Source organism: Nicotiana tabacum, chromosome 5 (assembly GCF_000715075.1).
Source record: "Nicotiana tabacum cultivar K326 chromosome 5, ASM71507v2, whole genome shotgun sequence".
NCBI lineage: Eukaryota > Viridiplantae > Streptophyta > Magnoliopsida > Solanales > Solanaceae > Nicotiana > Nicotiana tabacum.
The window spans coordinates 106,087,883-106,105,574 of record NC_134084.1 but is presented as its reverse complement, the minus strand read 5'-3'; the positions used below and the strand labels follow the sequence as shown (position 1 = coordinate 106,105,574).

At 37.8% G+C, this 17,692-nt stretch overlaps 1 long non-coding RNA gene and 1 pseudogene across 3 annotated transcripts; both read right to left on the bottom strand.

Moving 5' to 3' along the window:
* Nucleotides 1-4,550: 4,550 nt before the first annotated feature.
* On the bottom strand, nt 4,551-5,352 carry LOC142180899 (transcription repressor OFP6-like; annotated as a pseudogene).
* A 4,087-nt stretch (nt 5,353-9,439) lies between these two features.
* Nucleotides 9,440-12,889, bottom strand: LOC107817350 (uncharacterized). Of its 3 annotated transcripts, XR_012709694.1 has the most exons (4): nt 12,512-12,889; nt 10,930-11,011; nt 9,930-10,606; nt 9,440-9,638 (listed from the first exon to the last, which is right to left on the bottom strand). It is a non-coding gene; the product is annotated as an uncharacterized LOC107817350 (long non-coding RNA). The 3 variants fall into 3 exon arrangements; XR_012709695.1 differs by having other exon boundaries at nt 9,440-10,606; nt 12,522-12,873; XR_012709693.1 differs by having other exon boundaries at nt 9,440-10,606; nt 12,512-12,871.
* Between the last annotated feature and the right edge of the window lie 4,803 nt (nt 12,890-17,692).

The following is a 17,692-nucleotide window of genomic DNA, read 5'->3' as shown; positions in this document are numbered from 1 at the left end:
CCAGAGGATTATGCCATGTATTGTGATGCCTTAGGTGTCGGTTTAGGATGTTTCTTGATGCAACATAGAAAGGTAATTGCGTATGCTTCAATGCAGTTGAGGAAGCATGAGAGGAATTATCTGACCCACGACCTCGAGTTAGCTGCGGTTATCCATGCATTTAAGATATGGCGGCACTATTTATATGATGTTCATGTGGATGTGTTTACAGATCATAAAAGCCTGCAATATATCTTTAGGCAAAAGGAAGGAGTTAAATTTGTGACAGAGGCGATGGCTAGAATTATTGAAAGATTACGACGTTAACATTCTCTACTGTCTAGGGAAAGCTAATGTTGTAGTTGATGCGTTAAGTCGCCGATCTATGGGTAGCTTAGCACTTGTAGAGGATGAGAATAGATAACTAGCTAGAGAGCTTCATCAATTGGCTTGCTTGGGGGTTCGGTTAGTTGATTCTAACGATGGTGGAGTTGTACTCCAAATCACTACAAAATCATCTCTCATAGCTGAAGTAAAGGAGTGGCAGTACAAGGACCCATAGCTGGTCGATTTGAGAGAGAGAGTTTCACATCAGAAGAAGCCATTGTTAGAGCTCAAGGAAGATGGGGTTCTCAGATACAGGGGTCATCTGTGTGTCCCAAATGTAGCAGGGCTACGAGACAGGATTATGTCAGAGGAACATTATTCGTGGTACTTCATTCATCCTGGGTCGACGAAGATGTATTATGACATTAATGATGTGTACTGGTGAAACGATATGAAAAAGAACATTGCTGACTTTGTCGCCCAGTGTCCTAGTTTCCAGCAGGTGAAGGTAGAGCACCAGAAGCCTGGAGGGCTAATGAAGGCTACAGAGATCTCGACGTGGAAATGGGAGTCGATAAACATGGACTTTGTCACAGGTTTTCCTCTTTCTCATCGTAAGTTTGATTCTATATGAGTGATAGTCGATAGGCTCGTGAAATCAGCCCATTTTATACTGGTCAGATTGACATATACAATAAAGATTATACGAAGTTATATTTTAAGGAGATAGTGCGGCTGCATGGAGTACCGGTATCTATTATATCTGACCGTGGGGCCCAGTTTACAACACATTTCTAGAGGTAATTTTAGAGAGGTCTAGGAATTCAGGTGAATCTCAGCACAACTTTTCATCCACAGACTGACGGACAAGTCGAGCATATAATTCAGACGCTCGAGGATATGTTACGAGCATGTGTGTTGGATTTTAAAAGAAGTTAGGACGAGCATCTACCTCTTATCGAATTTGCATATAATAACAATTACCACTCTAGTATCCAAATGGCTCCGTATGAGGCTTTGCATGGGCGTAAGTGCAGATCTCCTATAGGGTGGTTTGATGTTGGAGAATCTGGGTTACATGGGCTACACTTGGTTCAGCAGGCCTTAGAGAAGGTAAAGATTATCCGAGAGTGACTGTTGACAGCTTAGAGTCGTCATAAATCATATTCTGATGTGCGGTGAAGAGACTTAGATTTCGGGGTTGATGATTGGTATTCTTAAAGGCGTCGCCTATGAAGGGCGTGATGAGGTTTGACAAAAAAAGGCAAGCTTAGCCCACGATATATTAGGCCTTATAGGATTATTCGAAGAGTGGGCCGAGTAGCTTATGAGTTAGATTTTCCCTTGGAATTAGAGCCTATCTATCCGGTTTTTCACGTTTCTATGCTACGAAAGTGTGTTGGTGATCCTACCCGAGTGGTGCCCACTGATGATTTATAGATTACGGAGGACTTATCGTATGAGGAAGTTCCAGTTGCCATCCTAGACCGTAAATCCACAAGCTACGAAATAAGCAGGTAGCCTCCGTGAAGGTTTAGCAAGAATGTGGAAGAGATGACGTGGGAAACGGAGGAAGAAATGAAGTCTAAATACCCCCATCTATTGTAAACTAAAGATATGGCTCGAGATGGGATACTTCAGCACATCTCTATTCAAGCAAGTAGGTCATCAGGCAAGCTCTTATTTTTGACTTTCGGTATTTATGATTGACGGTCGTGTGTTGCTATTTATAGACATTGGCCATGTGTGGTATGTATAGCATGTTTTTTGGCTGCGTGCAGGTTGGTTTTAGTCTAGTGTACGGAAGAGACTCTGACAAAATTTTCCAAAGTCTCTAACAGTAAACATTCAAGGACGAATGTTCCCAAGGGGGAATGATATTACACCCTATATTTTCGTACGTAAAAGTGCGTCGTAAGTAAACTAATGTAGGAATAAAAATGAGATTATATTTTAAAGTATATAAAGCAAGTTAATCATGTTACCTCAGAGGTTACAAATGTTGAAGATCATGAACAACAAGTACAAAGAGAGTTGAAAGGTTCAGAAGCTAAAGGAATTGAAGAAAATAATGTTTCGTCGAAAGTCGACAAGTTGGGAATGTTATAAAATGTACTTTTGGGGTGAGACTAGGGTGCTTAACATGGTAAAGAGGTTATGTTATGAGTTATGTTAGTCGTTTGGAAGTTCCTCAAGGTTTTCAACTACAGGGGGAGTATAAAGTGTGTAAATTGATCAAATCCTTGTATGGCTTAAAACAAGCTTCGAGACAATGGAACATAAAACTTACTGATGCACCCTTAGCAGCTGGCTACAAACAAAGTTCCTATGATCATTCCTTATTCACCAAACAAGTAGGGGGATCAATAGTTATCATCTTGGTGTATGTGGATGACCTTGTAATCACTGGAAGCTGCAAGGAATTGTTACAGGAAGCAAAAACTACTCTGAATAACAATTTCAAGGAATTGAAGTATTGAGATTCAAAGATGGCATACTACTCAATCCAAGGAAGTATGCACTTGGGCTAATATATGATCTAGGACTCAGTGGTGCTAGGCCAGTAACCACACCATTGGTAGTCAATTGGAAGCTCACAACAATAGATTATGATGAATGTGTTGGGGGTGTCAATGACCCTGTACTTGAAGACATAACAACCTATCAAAAGCTGATTGGGAGATTATTATACCTTACCATCACCAAGCCTGGCATCAGTTTTGAGGTGCAAGTACAAAGTCAGTTTATGCAAATGCCAAAGACTTCACACTGGAATGCAGTATTGAGGCTGGTGAAGTACATAAAAAATGCACCAGGACAAGGACTGCTACTGAAGAAAGATCGACAAGCCTAGTTGATAGTGTTTTGTGATTTAAACTGGGCAGCATGCCCATACACTAGAAGGTCAGTGACAAGGTGCGTGGTAAAGGAAGAATCCTTGATTTCTTAGAAATCAAAGAAGCAGCAGGCAACAAGCAAAAGCTCAGAAGAAGCTGAAAACAAAACCATGGGAGCAGCAATCTTCGAAGTAATTTGTCTAGAAGGATTACTAGTAGAGTTAGGTATGCCAGTTTCCAGACCTGTACAGCTTTTTTGTGACAACAGAGCAACAATTCAGATTGCTTCTTACCCAATCTACCATGAAAGAACCAAGCATATCGAGATAGATTGCCACTTCGTTAGAGAGAAAATTAAAGAAGGGCTAATACAAGCTCAACATGTGAGCATCGAAGATCAGTCGGCAGACATACTGACAAAGGTTTAGGAATCGTGCAACATCAGTACTTATAGTCCAAGCTTGGAGTATTCAATGTATTTCATCCTCCAGCTTAAGGGGGAGTATTAAAAATATATTACAATTAAAGTTAGTTAGTCAGTTACAAGTGGAGTTAAAATGCACTGCAAGGACACGTGACTAGCAAGTGTCCAACTAAGAAACACTAACTACTCTGTATAAAAGGAAGGTCTTCTTTCCTCTCTGAATAACAGAAACATTACACAAAAATTCTCTCTAGAATATTCTACTGTTGCATTGCCTATAGTGGCCTCTTCTCGTAGCTGATCTCCAGTCAATTTGACAGAAATTAAAAGGAAAAATTAGTGCATAGTAGTAGTATATTCTTTCTGTTCAAAATCGTAACCTTACGGACTTCAGGAAACAGATAGTCCTAACTGATATTCTCCTCCGTGCAAATAAAGTGATAAAGCGCCGTTCATTAAACAACCAAAAAGTCAGTCAACCAAGTAACGATAATAAGAAAGACTAGGGTATAGCTGTTTAAATTCCCGGTCGAAATCATCCAACATAAAATTGTATAAGACCTTAGTGATTAACCCAGCGTATGGGATCCCTACTTCCGTAATAGAACAATTAATTTCATTTTGGTCATTAACTAGTATCTTTAAAATGGATGAAACTAAGCTACGCCCTCTTCCACTACTGACTATGAACAATTGACAGCTAATAATTTCTACTTTACTAAGCCAGTTCGCTAAGTTAAGGTCCATGTTTGAAACGAAAAAAAAAGAGGAAGGGGAAGGGGTCGCCGAAAGCTGTGGAGATAAGGTGGAAGATACTACTAGTATACAATGTGTACGTCAGTACGTGGTGGAACCAAAATGAGAGGTAATATATGGACAAAACTAAAAACCTTACATTATAATAACCGTAAAATACTACAATTTTCACAGCATTTTTACCACCTTCTCGACAGTTTTTTTCTTCATCAATTTTGAGACGGATGTACAGTAATGTAAATAAAAATGACTGTGAAAACAGCACCTTTGCCTTTTTTTTTTTTTTTTTTTTTTTTGGTTTTCCGTTTTGCCTAACCCTTAAAAGCTAAACACATTACAAGAAAATATTGCTGGAACCCAAGAAATACGTATGGGTCCCACATCTTCATGCTACTATAGTAAATACACTTTGACGTGAAATACTTAAAAGCTATCCTTATAAAAAAAAATGTCACTCACGTGATCACCACCTAAAAATCACGTGAGCACCACCCTCCTCCACCGCTGCCATGCAAGAACGGCGACTCCGCTCCGACGACTCCAGGCTTTAAGGAGAAAACACAATGCCAGATTTCTGTAAAAGCTCTAACAATGACGCCATGGTAGTAAGGAGAATTAAGCTGTAAAAAACAGTTAAGAAGCTCTCTTAATTCGTCTTTAGAGTGTATCTCCTTTTCAAGAATCATTTGAAGCATTGACTGCCGGAAGTCTACGTAAGGGTCGTCGGAATCTTTCTCGACGGTGACACTCTTGCCGCCTATCCTTTCGAATCCTTGAACGGCCCTCTCGGTGTCGGAGTAGTAGGCCGGAGAGATAGTGGTGGTAGTAGTAGCGTTAGTAGAAGTAGAGGAGGAGGAGTTGTAGGCGGGGTTGTGGTGGTGCTTGGTCGTTTTATGGTGGTGGAAGCCGGCGGGGCTTAGGGCGGAAAATGCTGGAAAGTTTAGGGCGTCTGCAACTGCTGCTGCAGCCCAATTTGACTGTCACGTTGCTTAAAATAATGCGTTGACATATTGCAAGATTCAGAGAGTGTTATTTTATTCAGAGTGAGGATTTTGCTGAGGAGCGAAGTTTTATCTGAGTTTTGAGTTTTAGCTGAGTTTGTTTAACGAAAGTCAGTGTGACTAAGGAGCTGCATTGGACTGAGGGAAGTGAGGGAACTTATGAATTCTATGGGTTCTAGAGGTAGAAAGAATAGAATAAAAGTTCTTCAGTTATTAGAAGGTATCTTATTGTTATTTTAACAGCCAGTTGAGATAACTAAGAGGGTGTTTGGCTAAGCTTATAAGCTTGTCAAACTGACTTATAAGTACTTTTTGGCTTATCTACGCATTTGGTAAAATTAAAAGTGCTTATAAGTTAAGTGCTTATAAGCTAAAAATAAGCCAAAAGCCATAAGTTGGTCTCCCCCAACTTATCAAATTTTAGCTTATAAGCACTTTAAGTTTGACCAAAATATTTACTATTCTATCTCTAAAATACTTCTTTTTAAAACAAAACACTTCGTATACCCAGTTCTTCAGCTGCATATTATTAATTTCAGCACTTTTATCCAAACACATAACTGTTTATTTTTTAAATCAGTTTCAGCACTTAAAAGTGCTTTTCAGCACCTAATGCTTATCAGTTACTCTAAATCAGCTAAGTCATACGGGCTCTAATTGAAAACATCCATGCATGTAGTACGGGTAGTATTTATTATTGGATCTATATTATAAACATATTGGATAGTGCAAAAAAGTTTTTTATATTATTTGTGATAGATAAGTTTTTATATTAGGAGTAAGGTATGCGCACACTCTATCCTCCCCAAACTCCATTGTGGGATCACATTGGGTATGTTGTAGTTTGTGATAGTAGATAATTTATCTTTTCTTTTTAAGATTATAAATCTCATTTCTTATGGAAGGCTATCTGATAGGATTTTGAATAACTTGGTGTTTTTTTTTACACAATCAGTATATATAAGTTACACTATTGGTATGTATTATTTTGACATCTTTTAGTAAACCTCTTAAGATTAGCAGTGATAGTGGTGGTTAGCTTCATTAGTTGTTCACTTGTTAGTTATAACTAACTTAGACTAGGCTAGAGTTAGAGTAACTAGAGTTAGCTTTAGTACTAACCACAATTAGATTAAGTTTACACATTATATATCCATGTACAGATAGATTTTACTTTTGGAATAGAATATTACAATTTCTCTCTCCTCTTCTAGAATATTCCTTGATATTCATTTCCGTAACCGCCTTCCTCTTAGCTAATAGTGTAGTTCAGCTCAATCACCATGGCAGAGCTCCATGAATAGCTGAATTCAACATGGTATCAGAGCCACATGGCCATAGTGTGGTCCTAGTGTCTTCAATTTTTATTATCTCGAAGCTTAGAAGGAAGATCATCAATGGCGACAGTCGATAACACCGAACCTGCAGAGAAATTAGGTCACAATCATCCACTTTTCCTGAATTCAAATGATAATTCAGGAGCTATATTGATTTCGTTGCAATTGAGAGGACTGGAAAACTACTCCGTGTGGAGCCGGGCAATGAGGATTGCAATCCTAGGTTGAAATAAGCTATGTTTCATTGACCGCACATGCAAAAGGGAGAATTACGGTACGAATCTCGTTGATCTCTGGGAGAGTTGTAATGTGATTGTATTATCTTGGTTGATAAACTGTGTTAGACCAGAATTATTGAGTGGAATAGTGTATTCCTCAAATGCTAGTGCGGTATGGGAAGATCCGAAGGAGCGTTTTGATAAGGTGAATTGTTCTAGGATTTTTCACATCCGCAGAGAAATTGATATTGCTAGGCAGGGCACTAGCTCAATTTCAACTTATTTCTCAAAATTGAGAGTGCTTTGGACAGAATTTGATAGTTTGGCACCAATTCCTAGTTATGACGCTGCCAATTCTCGTGAATTTGTTCAGTTTATGGAGCGCCAAAAGCTTTTGCATTTTCTAATGGGACTGAATGAATCATACGAGCAGGCTCGAAGTCAGCTCTTGATGATGATACCAGTGCCATCAGTGAATAAGGCATATTCTATGCTTATGGAACGTGAAAGCCAAAAGACTATGGCAAGTGCTTCTACTAGTCTAGATGCTGGTGAAATGGCTGCCTTGTTGACAAATAGAGTTGGAAATCAGCAAAAGCCAAAGAAGAATTACAACCTCTACTGTGATTACTGCAAATTGAAAAGTTATACTAGGGACATATGCTACAAGTTAGTGGGATATCCAAATGATCACAAATTTAAGAAGAAATGCAATCCTCAAGGAACAGCTAATTTGGCAACTGAACAGCCTGCTCCAACAACCTTCACTTCCAATCCCACTACACCTTCACACCATAACAATACCAACAAATCCTGCAATTGCTCAAGTGTAAGCCCACCGAAGTTACAACTAATGCAGCAGAGCTGGAAACATGTACTATTACATCCTTAATGACTTGTTTGAATCAAGGTGTTTGGATTGTAGATAGTGGAGCATCTAATCATATGACTCCAAGGTTGGATTTACTGCATAATGCAGTTTTATTAAATAGAGGTCATTCAGTTCACTTACCAAATGGAGAATTACCTGAGATTGCCCATAGTGATTCAACTAATATATTCAAAGATCATAAAATTAGTGATGTACTTCATGTTCCTCATTTTAAGTACAACCTATTGTCGGTTTCAAAACTCATTAAAGAGCTACGATGCTTGGTATCATTTTTTCCTGACCTATATGTGTTTCATGATCTCTTAACTGGCAAGGTGTTGGGGATTAGTAGTGAATCAAATGGGCTTTACATTCTTAAAGATTGCATTCAAAAAATATAGTTGAATACACCAATTATACATACCACAGCTATGCAGACTTCAACACAAAAAAATCAGAGTTCAATAAAGGTGAGAATTTGGCATCAGATGGACATCTACCTATGGAGGCATTAAGAGAATTAACAAGCTCAAGCAGCAATTTGGAAATGATAGATCAGCTAGTGATTGTTTAGAATGTCCAGTTTGTCTATTAGCTAGGCAAACTAAATTGCCATTTTCAGTCAGTAAGAGTAGAGCACATGCTCCTTTTTAGCTCTTACATGCAGACGTATGGGGAACCAATAAAGTACCTACTCATGATAATAAAAGATTCTTTCTTACAGTAGTAGATGATTTTTCTAGATCTACTTGATTATTTTTAATGAATGCTAAGGATGAAACCTATTGGTTGATGAAGAGGCTTGTCTGTATGATCCATACATAGTTTAATTGTCATGTCAAGACAACAAGAACAGACAATGCATCAGAATTTGTTAACTCAGATATGAGACAATTCTTAGAATCATAGGGGATCATTCATCAGACTACATGTGTATATAATCTACAATATAATGGCATTGTATAAAGGAGACATAGATATATATACTGGATGTGGCTAGGGATTTGAGATTTCAAGCTGTAATTCCAGTAAGATCTTAGGGAGATTGTGTACTCATAGCTGTTCACATTATAAACAGACTACCTTCCACAATTCTAAAGGGGAAATCTCCTTATGAGATGTTGTTTAACACTGAATCTCCCTTGGAGCATTTGAAGGTCTTTGGATGCTTATGCTATGCTGTGAATGTGAGAAGACAGGATAAATTCTCAGATAGGGCACTGTCTGCTGTCTTTATGGGATACTCACCTACTAAGAAAGGATACACGTTATATGATTTAATTATAATTATACATTACAAAAAAATAATGAAATAGTGGCGATGCCTTTTACGTTTTGCGGCGTTTTTGAACCGCCATAATATGCATTAACGGCAGTTTTAAAAATTGCCATAATCCCGTTTCGCCAAAACCTTAGTACAGCGGTTTTCACCGAACCGCCATAATTGTCGAGTTCATAATACGACGGTTATCCATTTGCATAATACGGCTGTTTGAACCGCCACAATTGAAAAGAGTGTCCCAAATTATCCTGTAAATAACTGCCACTATTGCAGATTGTTCTGTCATAATTTTATATTCTTTTTTTATTTTAGTAATTTCTTTATTCTACATTTACTATCATATTTACTACACCCTATACTTATTATCTTGTATGATGTTGTACGGAGTAATAAATTTGATAGAAATATAAAAAATTAAACATAAAAGATATTGTATAAAAAATACAAGTACTCCACAATTACAACATCAAATGTACTAAAGCTTCAAATAATTATTCAACATAAGACCCAAAAATAACACCATAGTTGATCTAAACACTGGTTACTAATTGGCACATGTACAATGATCTTTCTGACTCGATCGATGGAGATCCACAAATCTGGTGCCTGCAAAAAGACGAGACAATAAATAAGTATTAATTGTTCAAACAATGATATTCTGTCCAAAAGTCAAAGAAGAGCAAGTTTACAAATCTCATGGATGTAGTTAATATGTAGTTCATATATTATTTTAGTTCACAGCTCAGATTTCGTCATGCTTTTGTATTCATAGTCTTGATAAGTTAAAAACAGTACAACCTTTGTACTGAAACTACATTTACAAGAGAGTAAATATAGAAGACAAACTGTTCAATTACTATAATGTTAAAACCAAAATACTAAGAAATTAAAACTTACCATATGGCCTTCTACAATATATGTTCATCATCATCAATCATGCGTGAACACCTTGAATAGGAAAAGATTGCTTTTACCTTCCGTAGGACACGTAACATTCACATTAGAGATTATGTCATAGTATTTTCTCTCCACACACCTCAAGAAAACTATTGAACCTCAACTAAGTATCAAATATATCCTCAAGTTTCATGTCTATAAAGAGATCAAGGACATAAGGGCAGTTAATGTAGCAGTAATCTGATTATTTTACATGTTACATCTCTAACGTGCACATTGTAGTAGATTCATCAACATTAAAGTTATACCAAGCATTTGAAACACATTATTATAGACAGTAACAATCATTATAGAAAGTCGACAAACTTCAATTAGATTTGTATGACTGATCTAAACAAAGATTAATATGTAGAAACAAGAAAAGAAATATTGTGCTTGTCTTCAGAAGGTTGTACTAATAAGAGCTTTTATAGCCAACAATCTAAGTCATACTCTCATAAATGTTGTAAATTATAATCAAACTGACTATGCAAAGACCCAGCCGACAAAGTTAAGAAAAGAAGGTAAAGCACAAGAAATATGATGTTCCACATACTTTTCATAGGCCTCTTTGTACATGTCTAGCAAGCAAGAACCAAGTCCTTTCGTGTAATATCCCAGCTCATGGGCTCAGGCTCCTGCATGATCAAGAAACGAAGATCCTTTCTGAGTTAGAACCTCTAAATTTGTCCAATCCCATTAGATTAAACATATATTAAAAAAGATTGCTTACTCAAAAGTTTAATAAAATTAAAAAGTAAAACTAGACTACTCCATGTACTACCTTGATTACGAATAACTCTAGTAGTTAAATCTCAGGAGAACTACTACTAGTCAAATTAAATATGCTACAAAAACTTCATAAAAAAGCTCATAAAATATTTCAACTGACTATGCAAAGACCCAGCCGACAAAGTTAAGAAAAGAAGGTAAAGCACAAGAAATATGATGTTCCACATACTTTTCATAGGCCTCTTTGTACATGTCTAGCAAGCAAGAACCAAGTCCTTTCGTGTAATATCCCAGCTCATGGGCTCAGGCTCCTGCATGATCAAGAAACGAAGATCCTTTCTGAGTTAGAACCTCTAAATTTGTCCAATCCCATTAGATTAAACATATATTAAAAAAGATTGCTTACTCAAAAGTTTAATAAAATTAAAAAGTAAAACTAGACTACTCCATGTACTACCTTGATTACGAATAACTCTAGTAGTTAAATCTCAGGAGAACTACTACTAGTCAAATTAAATATGCTACAAAAACTTCATAAAAAAGCTCATAAAATATTTCATTTGCATTCCCATATATGCAGAATGAAAAAGAGAAAAATTCACTGAGTTTTTTCTCTTTTACGGTAAAAAAATGACTGAATTAGTAATGAGATATTATCAATACAGAAGTCTTTACCTAAAAGCCTATTGAAATATGGGCAAGCAAACTTAGCCTATGCAAAAAATTCTCACAAACACCAAACACAATTCATGCAGCCAAGTTTGCAATACCTAGTTTGAAGCAAAGAAAGACTACAACAGCATTGCAAATGGTAATAAAATTAATTCAAGTAGAACAACTCAATTATTCAACCTACAAAATTCAATAGCTTGCACAAGAATATACAATATGAGTAAATGACAACCAAACACCACTCCACACACATACAACTCTTGATTCTATCAACCAAGCCTCAATTTCAAATTAGGTAAGGACACTATACAATCCTCTGTTCATATGCTCCTCTATCCCTGCTAATATATCTTTGAATACACAAACAATTCAGGAAGGATCAACAAGTTAAACTCAGAATCTTTAAAAAAGAAAGTAGCAAAACACATGTCGCCGTTTCTCAATAATAAATTCTGTTCAACCAAGGAATAAAATCAAATTTTTATCAAATGATTGATACTCAAATGTCTTAAAAGAGACCAATTATTTATACAATCTCCTTTAAGAATAAAATTATAATCTAAATGTAAGAGCACACCTTGCTCCTTTACCCTCTTTTATTTTTGCAGGTCTTTCTTCTTTAAGATAAAAAGAAATTTTTTCCTAAAAACGAGCATACATACAGCTCATCTCATTACCTCCAAAAACACACCGATTTTACTCAAGCAAAAAAATATCTAGAAAACTAGCTGAACAGATAGCCTCTTTTACCTTCGCTAAGTTTTTTAAACAAATAGAGAGACTGAAAAAGGAGTACACAACCATACTAATCTCATCCAGTTTCCTTCTATGATTCTCCAAATGATACTACAGTCAATTCCAAAAGAAGAATCCAATCCTTCGACCAATACAATTTCATAGCTCTATCAGAGGATATAACAATAAAAGACCAAAAAAACCTCAATTGCATACACACTCTTGCTTGTCAGCCAAATTTCCACCACAAATGAAACCATTCCTTAGAGCAACAAATATATACAATGTTAAATAAAAAAGCAATCTAAGCACAGATCCACCAACTATTGATAGCGCAAAAGTGAACCCGCAATATAACCCTAGATCCACATTAAGTAATCAAAACATAGAGAAGTAGAGAGGACCTAGCTGAACCTTGTTTGGAGATGGGAATTGACATCATCAAAGGCGCAACAGGGCAAAAGAACGCATTGCAAGCATCCGGAGACCAGAAGCTTTGTAATTTCTTCCCTATTGACGCTACAGTCTCGATGGCGAGAAGAGGGGAAGGAAGGAAAACATCAGATGAGATAAGAAGGAGTCGACGATGATCCGGCGATACATGCCAATGATTTGGTCTAGGTTGGTGAGCGGGAAAGAGGGAGATTGCATAAAATAGGGTTTGAGAAATTGGGGGTGAGAGAGCGATGGGAGGAAGTTCCAAATACTTCTAATTGGTGTGAGTGAGAAGTATTACTTTTTTAATATGTGAAAATTAAATTAAATTAAAATAAAATAAACATAATGTCGGTTCAAAACGCCATTTATGTATTGGACCGCCATTTTATAAATGCGGAATTGTGGCAGTTCACTTAACCGCCATAATATAACGTGTATTGCGACGTTTTTCAATAACCGCCATAATTAACCGCCGGAATTTCACCGCTTTTTTGTAGTGTTTTGCACTCCAAGCAATTCCTGGTTAGTAGAGATGTGATCTTTAAGGAGCAGATTTTTCCTTTCAAGCACATGAAGGTGTCTTCCATTCCTATTTTTCACGTCCTTCAACCAGCTGATGCAGTTGAGGTGCCACCCATCCATGATGCATCTCAACCTACTCAGATTGAAGACTCTGTATGTGATAAATTTCTAAATATTGGTAAAATACAGAATTCTAATTAAATTCATGAAGAAGTAGAGACTTCACTTGATGTTCTCCCTCCATCAATTGGTGAAGCTACTAAGAATCTCCCACAATACCAAGGTACCACTAACACATTACCTATTGCAATCAGAAAACAACCCAAAACTACAGGTACACCAAAGTGGATGCAGGACTTTGTCTCAACTTCCTGTGCATATCCAATGTCAAACTATTTGAACTATGACAATTTGTCCCCTTCCTATGCAAAGTGTCTCTTAGCACACACTTCAGTTGTAGAGCCAAAATACTATATTGACGCTGCAAGAGATGCTAGATGGGTGACAGCCATGCAGCAAAAAGTGGAAGCCTTAGAAGAAAATAACACATGTGACATTATTGACTTGCCTGCAGGCAAGACTCCCATAGGTTGTAAGTGGGTATACAAGGTGAAGTACAAAGCTAATGGAGAGGTAGAGAGATTCAAGGTCAAACTTGTAGCCAAAGGCTTTAGTCAACAAGAAGACCTGGACTACAAGGAAACCTTCTCCCTAGTAGCCAAGATGGTTACTGTCAGATCAATTATTATTGTAGCAGCCTCTAAGCATTGGTACATCTATCAAATGGATATGTATAATGCTTTCTTACAAGGGGGTATCTCTTTAAAGAAGTATACATGCAACGTCCACAAGGGTACACTACCAAGGGGGAGTCCAAATCTAAAGTCTGTAAACTAAAGAAGTCACTCTATGGCTTGAAACAAGCTTCCAGACAATGGAACCTTAAGTTAATGGAGGCTCTTCAAGACATGGGCTTTGTTCAAAGCCATTTCGACTACTCTTTATTCACACAACAATAAGGCTCAGCCTTACTCATTGTGTTGGTCTATGTAGATGACCTTTTGTTTACTGGCGATGATGCAACTTTGATTCAGACTACTAGATCCAACCTACAAAAGAAGTTCAAGATGAAGGATTTAGAAGAGCTCAGGTTCTTTCTGGGCATAGAGTTTGCTCAAAGTAAAGTTGGCATCTTGATGAACCAAAAAAATATGCTTTTCACTTGATCACTGACTCTGGGTTAGGGGGAGTTAAACTCGTATCTACTCCATTAGAGTGTAATAAAAGGTTAACAACATTATAATTTGATGAAGCTGTGGTGTGCACAAATACAGATGATAGCATTTTGGGTGATCCTAAACCTTACCAAAGACTGGTAGGAAGGCTACTATATTTGACCATGACTAGACCTGATTTAGCTTATGTTGTCCAAGTTCTAAGTCAATTCATGCATAAGCCAAAGAGATCTCATATGGATACAGTCTTAAGGGTGATCAAATATGTAAAGAATGTACCAGGATTGGGACTGTTGGTGTGTTCAGAGGGGTCTAACAACTTGGTTGCATACTGTGACTCTGACTAGGCAGCATGTCCATTGTCTAGAAAGTTTGTCACAAGTTACCTTGTTAAGTTTGGAAACTCCTTAGTTTCTCAGAAATCTAAGAAGCAGAACACAGTTTCCAGGAGTTCAGCAGAGGCAGAATTTAGGAGTATGGCCTCCACTGTTGCATAACTTTCATGGCTAGTTGGGCTATTCAAAGAGCTGAGAGTTACAGTTCAGCTACCTGTTACCATGCACTGTGACAACAAAGCAGCTATTCAAATAGCTGCCAATCCTATCTTTCATGAATGCACAAAACATATTGACATTGATTGCCATTTTGTGAAGAAAAAGCTACATCAGGGCCTCATTCAGACTTAGCACATTAACACTAAAGCACAATTGGCATCCTCACTAAAGGTCTTAGAAAGGCACAACATTGTTTTTTGCTTAGCGAACTGGGGGTTGAAAGCTTGTTCTTACCCTCCAGCTTGAGAGGGAGCGTTGAGATTAATAGTGATATTGGTGGTTAGCTTTATTAGTTGTTCACTTGTTAGCTATAACTAACTTAGACTAGGCTAGAGTTAGAGTAACTAGAGTTAGCTTTTGTACTAGCCACAGTTAGATTAAGTTTACACATTATATATCCATCTACAGATACAATTTACTTTTGGAATAGAATATTACAATTTCTCTCTCATCTTCTAGAATATTCCCTGATATTCATTTTTGTAACCGTCTATCAAGATCCAAACCGATGGGCCGCGACGAGCATCCGGTGCCTTACTCAACCGAGTACCAACATAACGTATCTTTCTTATTACATCAACATGAGCAAATGGGCCAGAAGGGCCGTATGAGGTAACAAGAATAAAACACGAGGGAACACTCAACATAAAACGACCAAACCTCGCATACTGACTTATACATATGACATACGGGCCTATAAGGCCAAAATAATCACTCGTACACTGAACATAGGCCGAAAAGGCTATACAATCTTTCATATACATGATATATGTCTACAAGCCTCTAAGAGTACATAAACGTCATAAGGCCGGGACAGGGCCCCGACATACCAATCAATACATGTCTAAATCATACTGACCAAATAAGCAACTCCGGAGCAAACACTACTAGAAATTCGGTAAATACGACCAAAAAAACCGACCAACTTTGGTCGGTTATGGCCTGTAAGCACGTGATTTTTGCTTCACGAGAATTACTCCAAAAAAAGAAAAAGAAAATCAAAATATATGCATAAGTGTTTCTTGTCATTAGTTGATTTTTATTAGATATTAATTTTGTGGGTGTATAATTTTATTTATTGTTTTATTTAAGGGTTTTGTTTGAATTAAAGTGGAAAAGAATGGAGGACACCCATTTTTGGGCCAGAAAATCAAACAAAAATAGGCCCAAAATGAACTGGCCCCATGAGCAAAATGGTCCGCCCCCTTTAAGCGTCCAAACGGCATCGTTTTGTCCCGTTTAAGCTGGGCCGTTGATCTCAAGTGGATCGACGGCCAGGATCACACCCCCAGGTCCGTTTAACATAACCCGACCCAGTAACCATTTCAACCCAACCCCTCACTTAAACCAAACGACCCCGTTTTAATGCCAAACGACCTCGTCTCACCCCTCACCATCGGATCCAAGCCGTTGAGATCATCTGATCTAACGGCCCGGATCCAATCCTCTACTCCGTATATAAACCTTCTATCGTACCCCACGCCCCCTATTCGAACCCCCCCTCCACTCATCGTCTTCACCAAACACTGAAACCCCCCAAACCCTAGCAGCCGCCCTGATTTCCCTTTCACCAGAACCCGGCGGCATGAACGCCGATGACCACCTCCTGAACACCCTAGGACCATCTCACTCTCCTGAACATGGATCTGTTACCCCCTAGCCTCGAATCACCTTCCTTCGTCTCGAATCTTCATTTGAAGATTCGAGTCGAACTCTGACCTACACCAAACCTCACCATCTTCACACTAGACAGTCCCCGAACCTCCCTCGTGACCAAACCATGTTTGGTTTGGTCCGAATCTGACCAGGGAAACACGAATCCAGATCTGCTGTTTCGAACCCTAGGGTTCTTCGTGCCTGTTCCGTGCCTGTTTAAACCAAGAGTTTATGGTCTAATGGACCTTAATTGAAGTGTTTCTCAAAACACTTCGATTAAGGGTTCCTCGTGACACTTCGATTAAGGGTTCCTCGTGCCTGTTCCGTGCCTGTTTAAACCAAGAGTTTATGGTCTAATGGACCTTAATCGAAGGGTTTCTCATTTGAGAAACACTTCGATTAAAGTCCGTTAAACTTTGAGAAGGGTCTGTTCAAACACAAGTTGATTTTCCTGATCTTTTCTTTCAAAGATTTTAAGGTAAGTTTGTCTTCTCTTCTTCATTCCAGTTCGTGTGTGTGTTAAAGGTCTATTTGTATGGCCAAACATCTTGTTCAAATTGTGTTTTGAATTTTACCAACTGTTTTCTCACACCTTGCCTGGACCTCTGTTATTTGATCAAATGTTTCCTCATTCACTGATAATGCGTGTGTATGTGAACTGCATAACTTACTGAATTGAAACTGTTTGAGTAATCAATCCCCAAGTTAACCTCTGTATTGACATGTGCAATCTGACCCCTTGCTGATACTGTTTGATTCTAATCCTTGGCTTTGATTGTGTATGTTGTAATTAGTATAGTCGATTCGATACATGGCGTTAAATAATTTTAGCTGTTTGAATGGTAACAGCTTGATTTGTCTCGTTGAACATTGCTTGAATCAAAATTGAAGATCGACTATAGCTATTTACAATTGATGTATTTGGATCAGAAATATAAAGGGATTGATTTTGTTTAGTTGCAGTTAGAATTGGAGGGCATGTGCACTTGTGCACAACATGTGCATAAAGCCCTTTTGGATTAAAATAGTCTGACAGCACATGCTGTCAGATTATATTCTTGCTGCCCATGGCCTGTTTTAGTTTAATAAATGTTAAGAGAGGGGCTGTCAGGGATGTCATGGGAGTCTGTTTATTTAAAATAGCTGAGTGGGAAAAAACAACAGGGAGGGGGAATTTAGA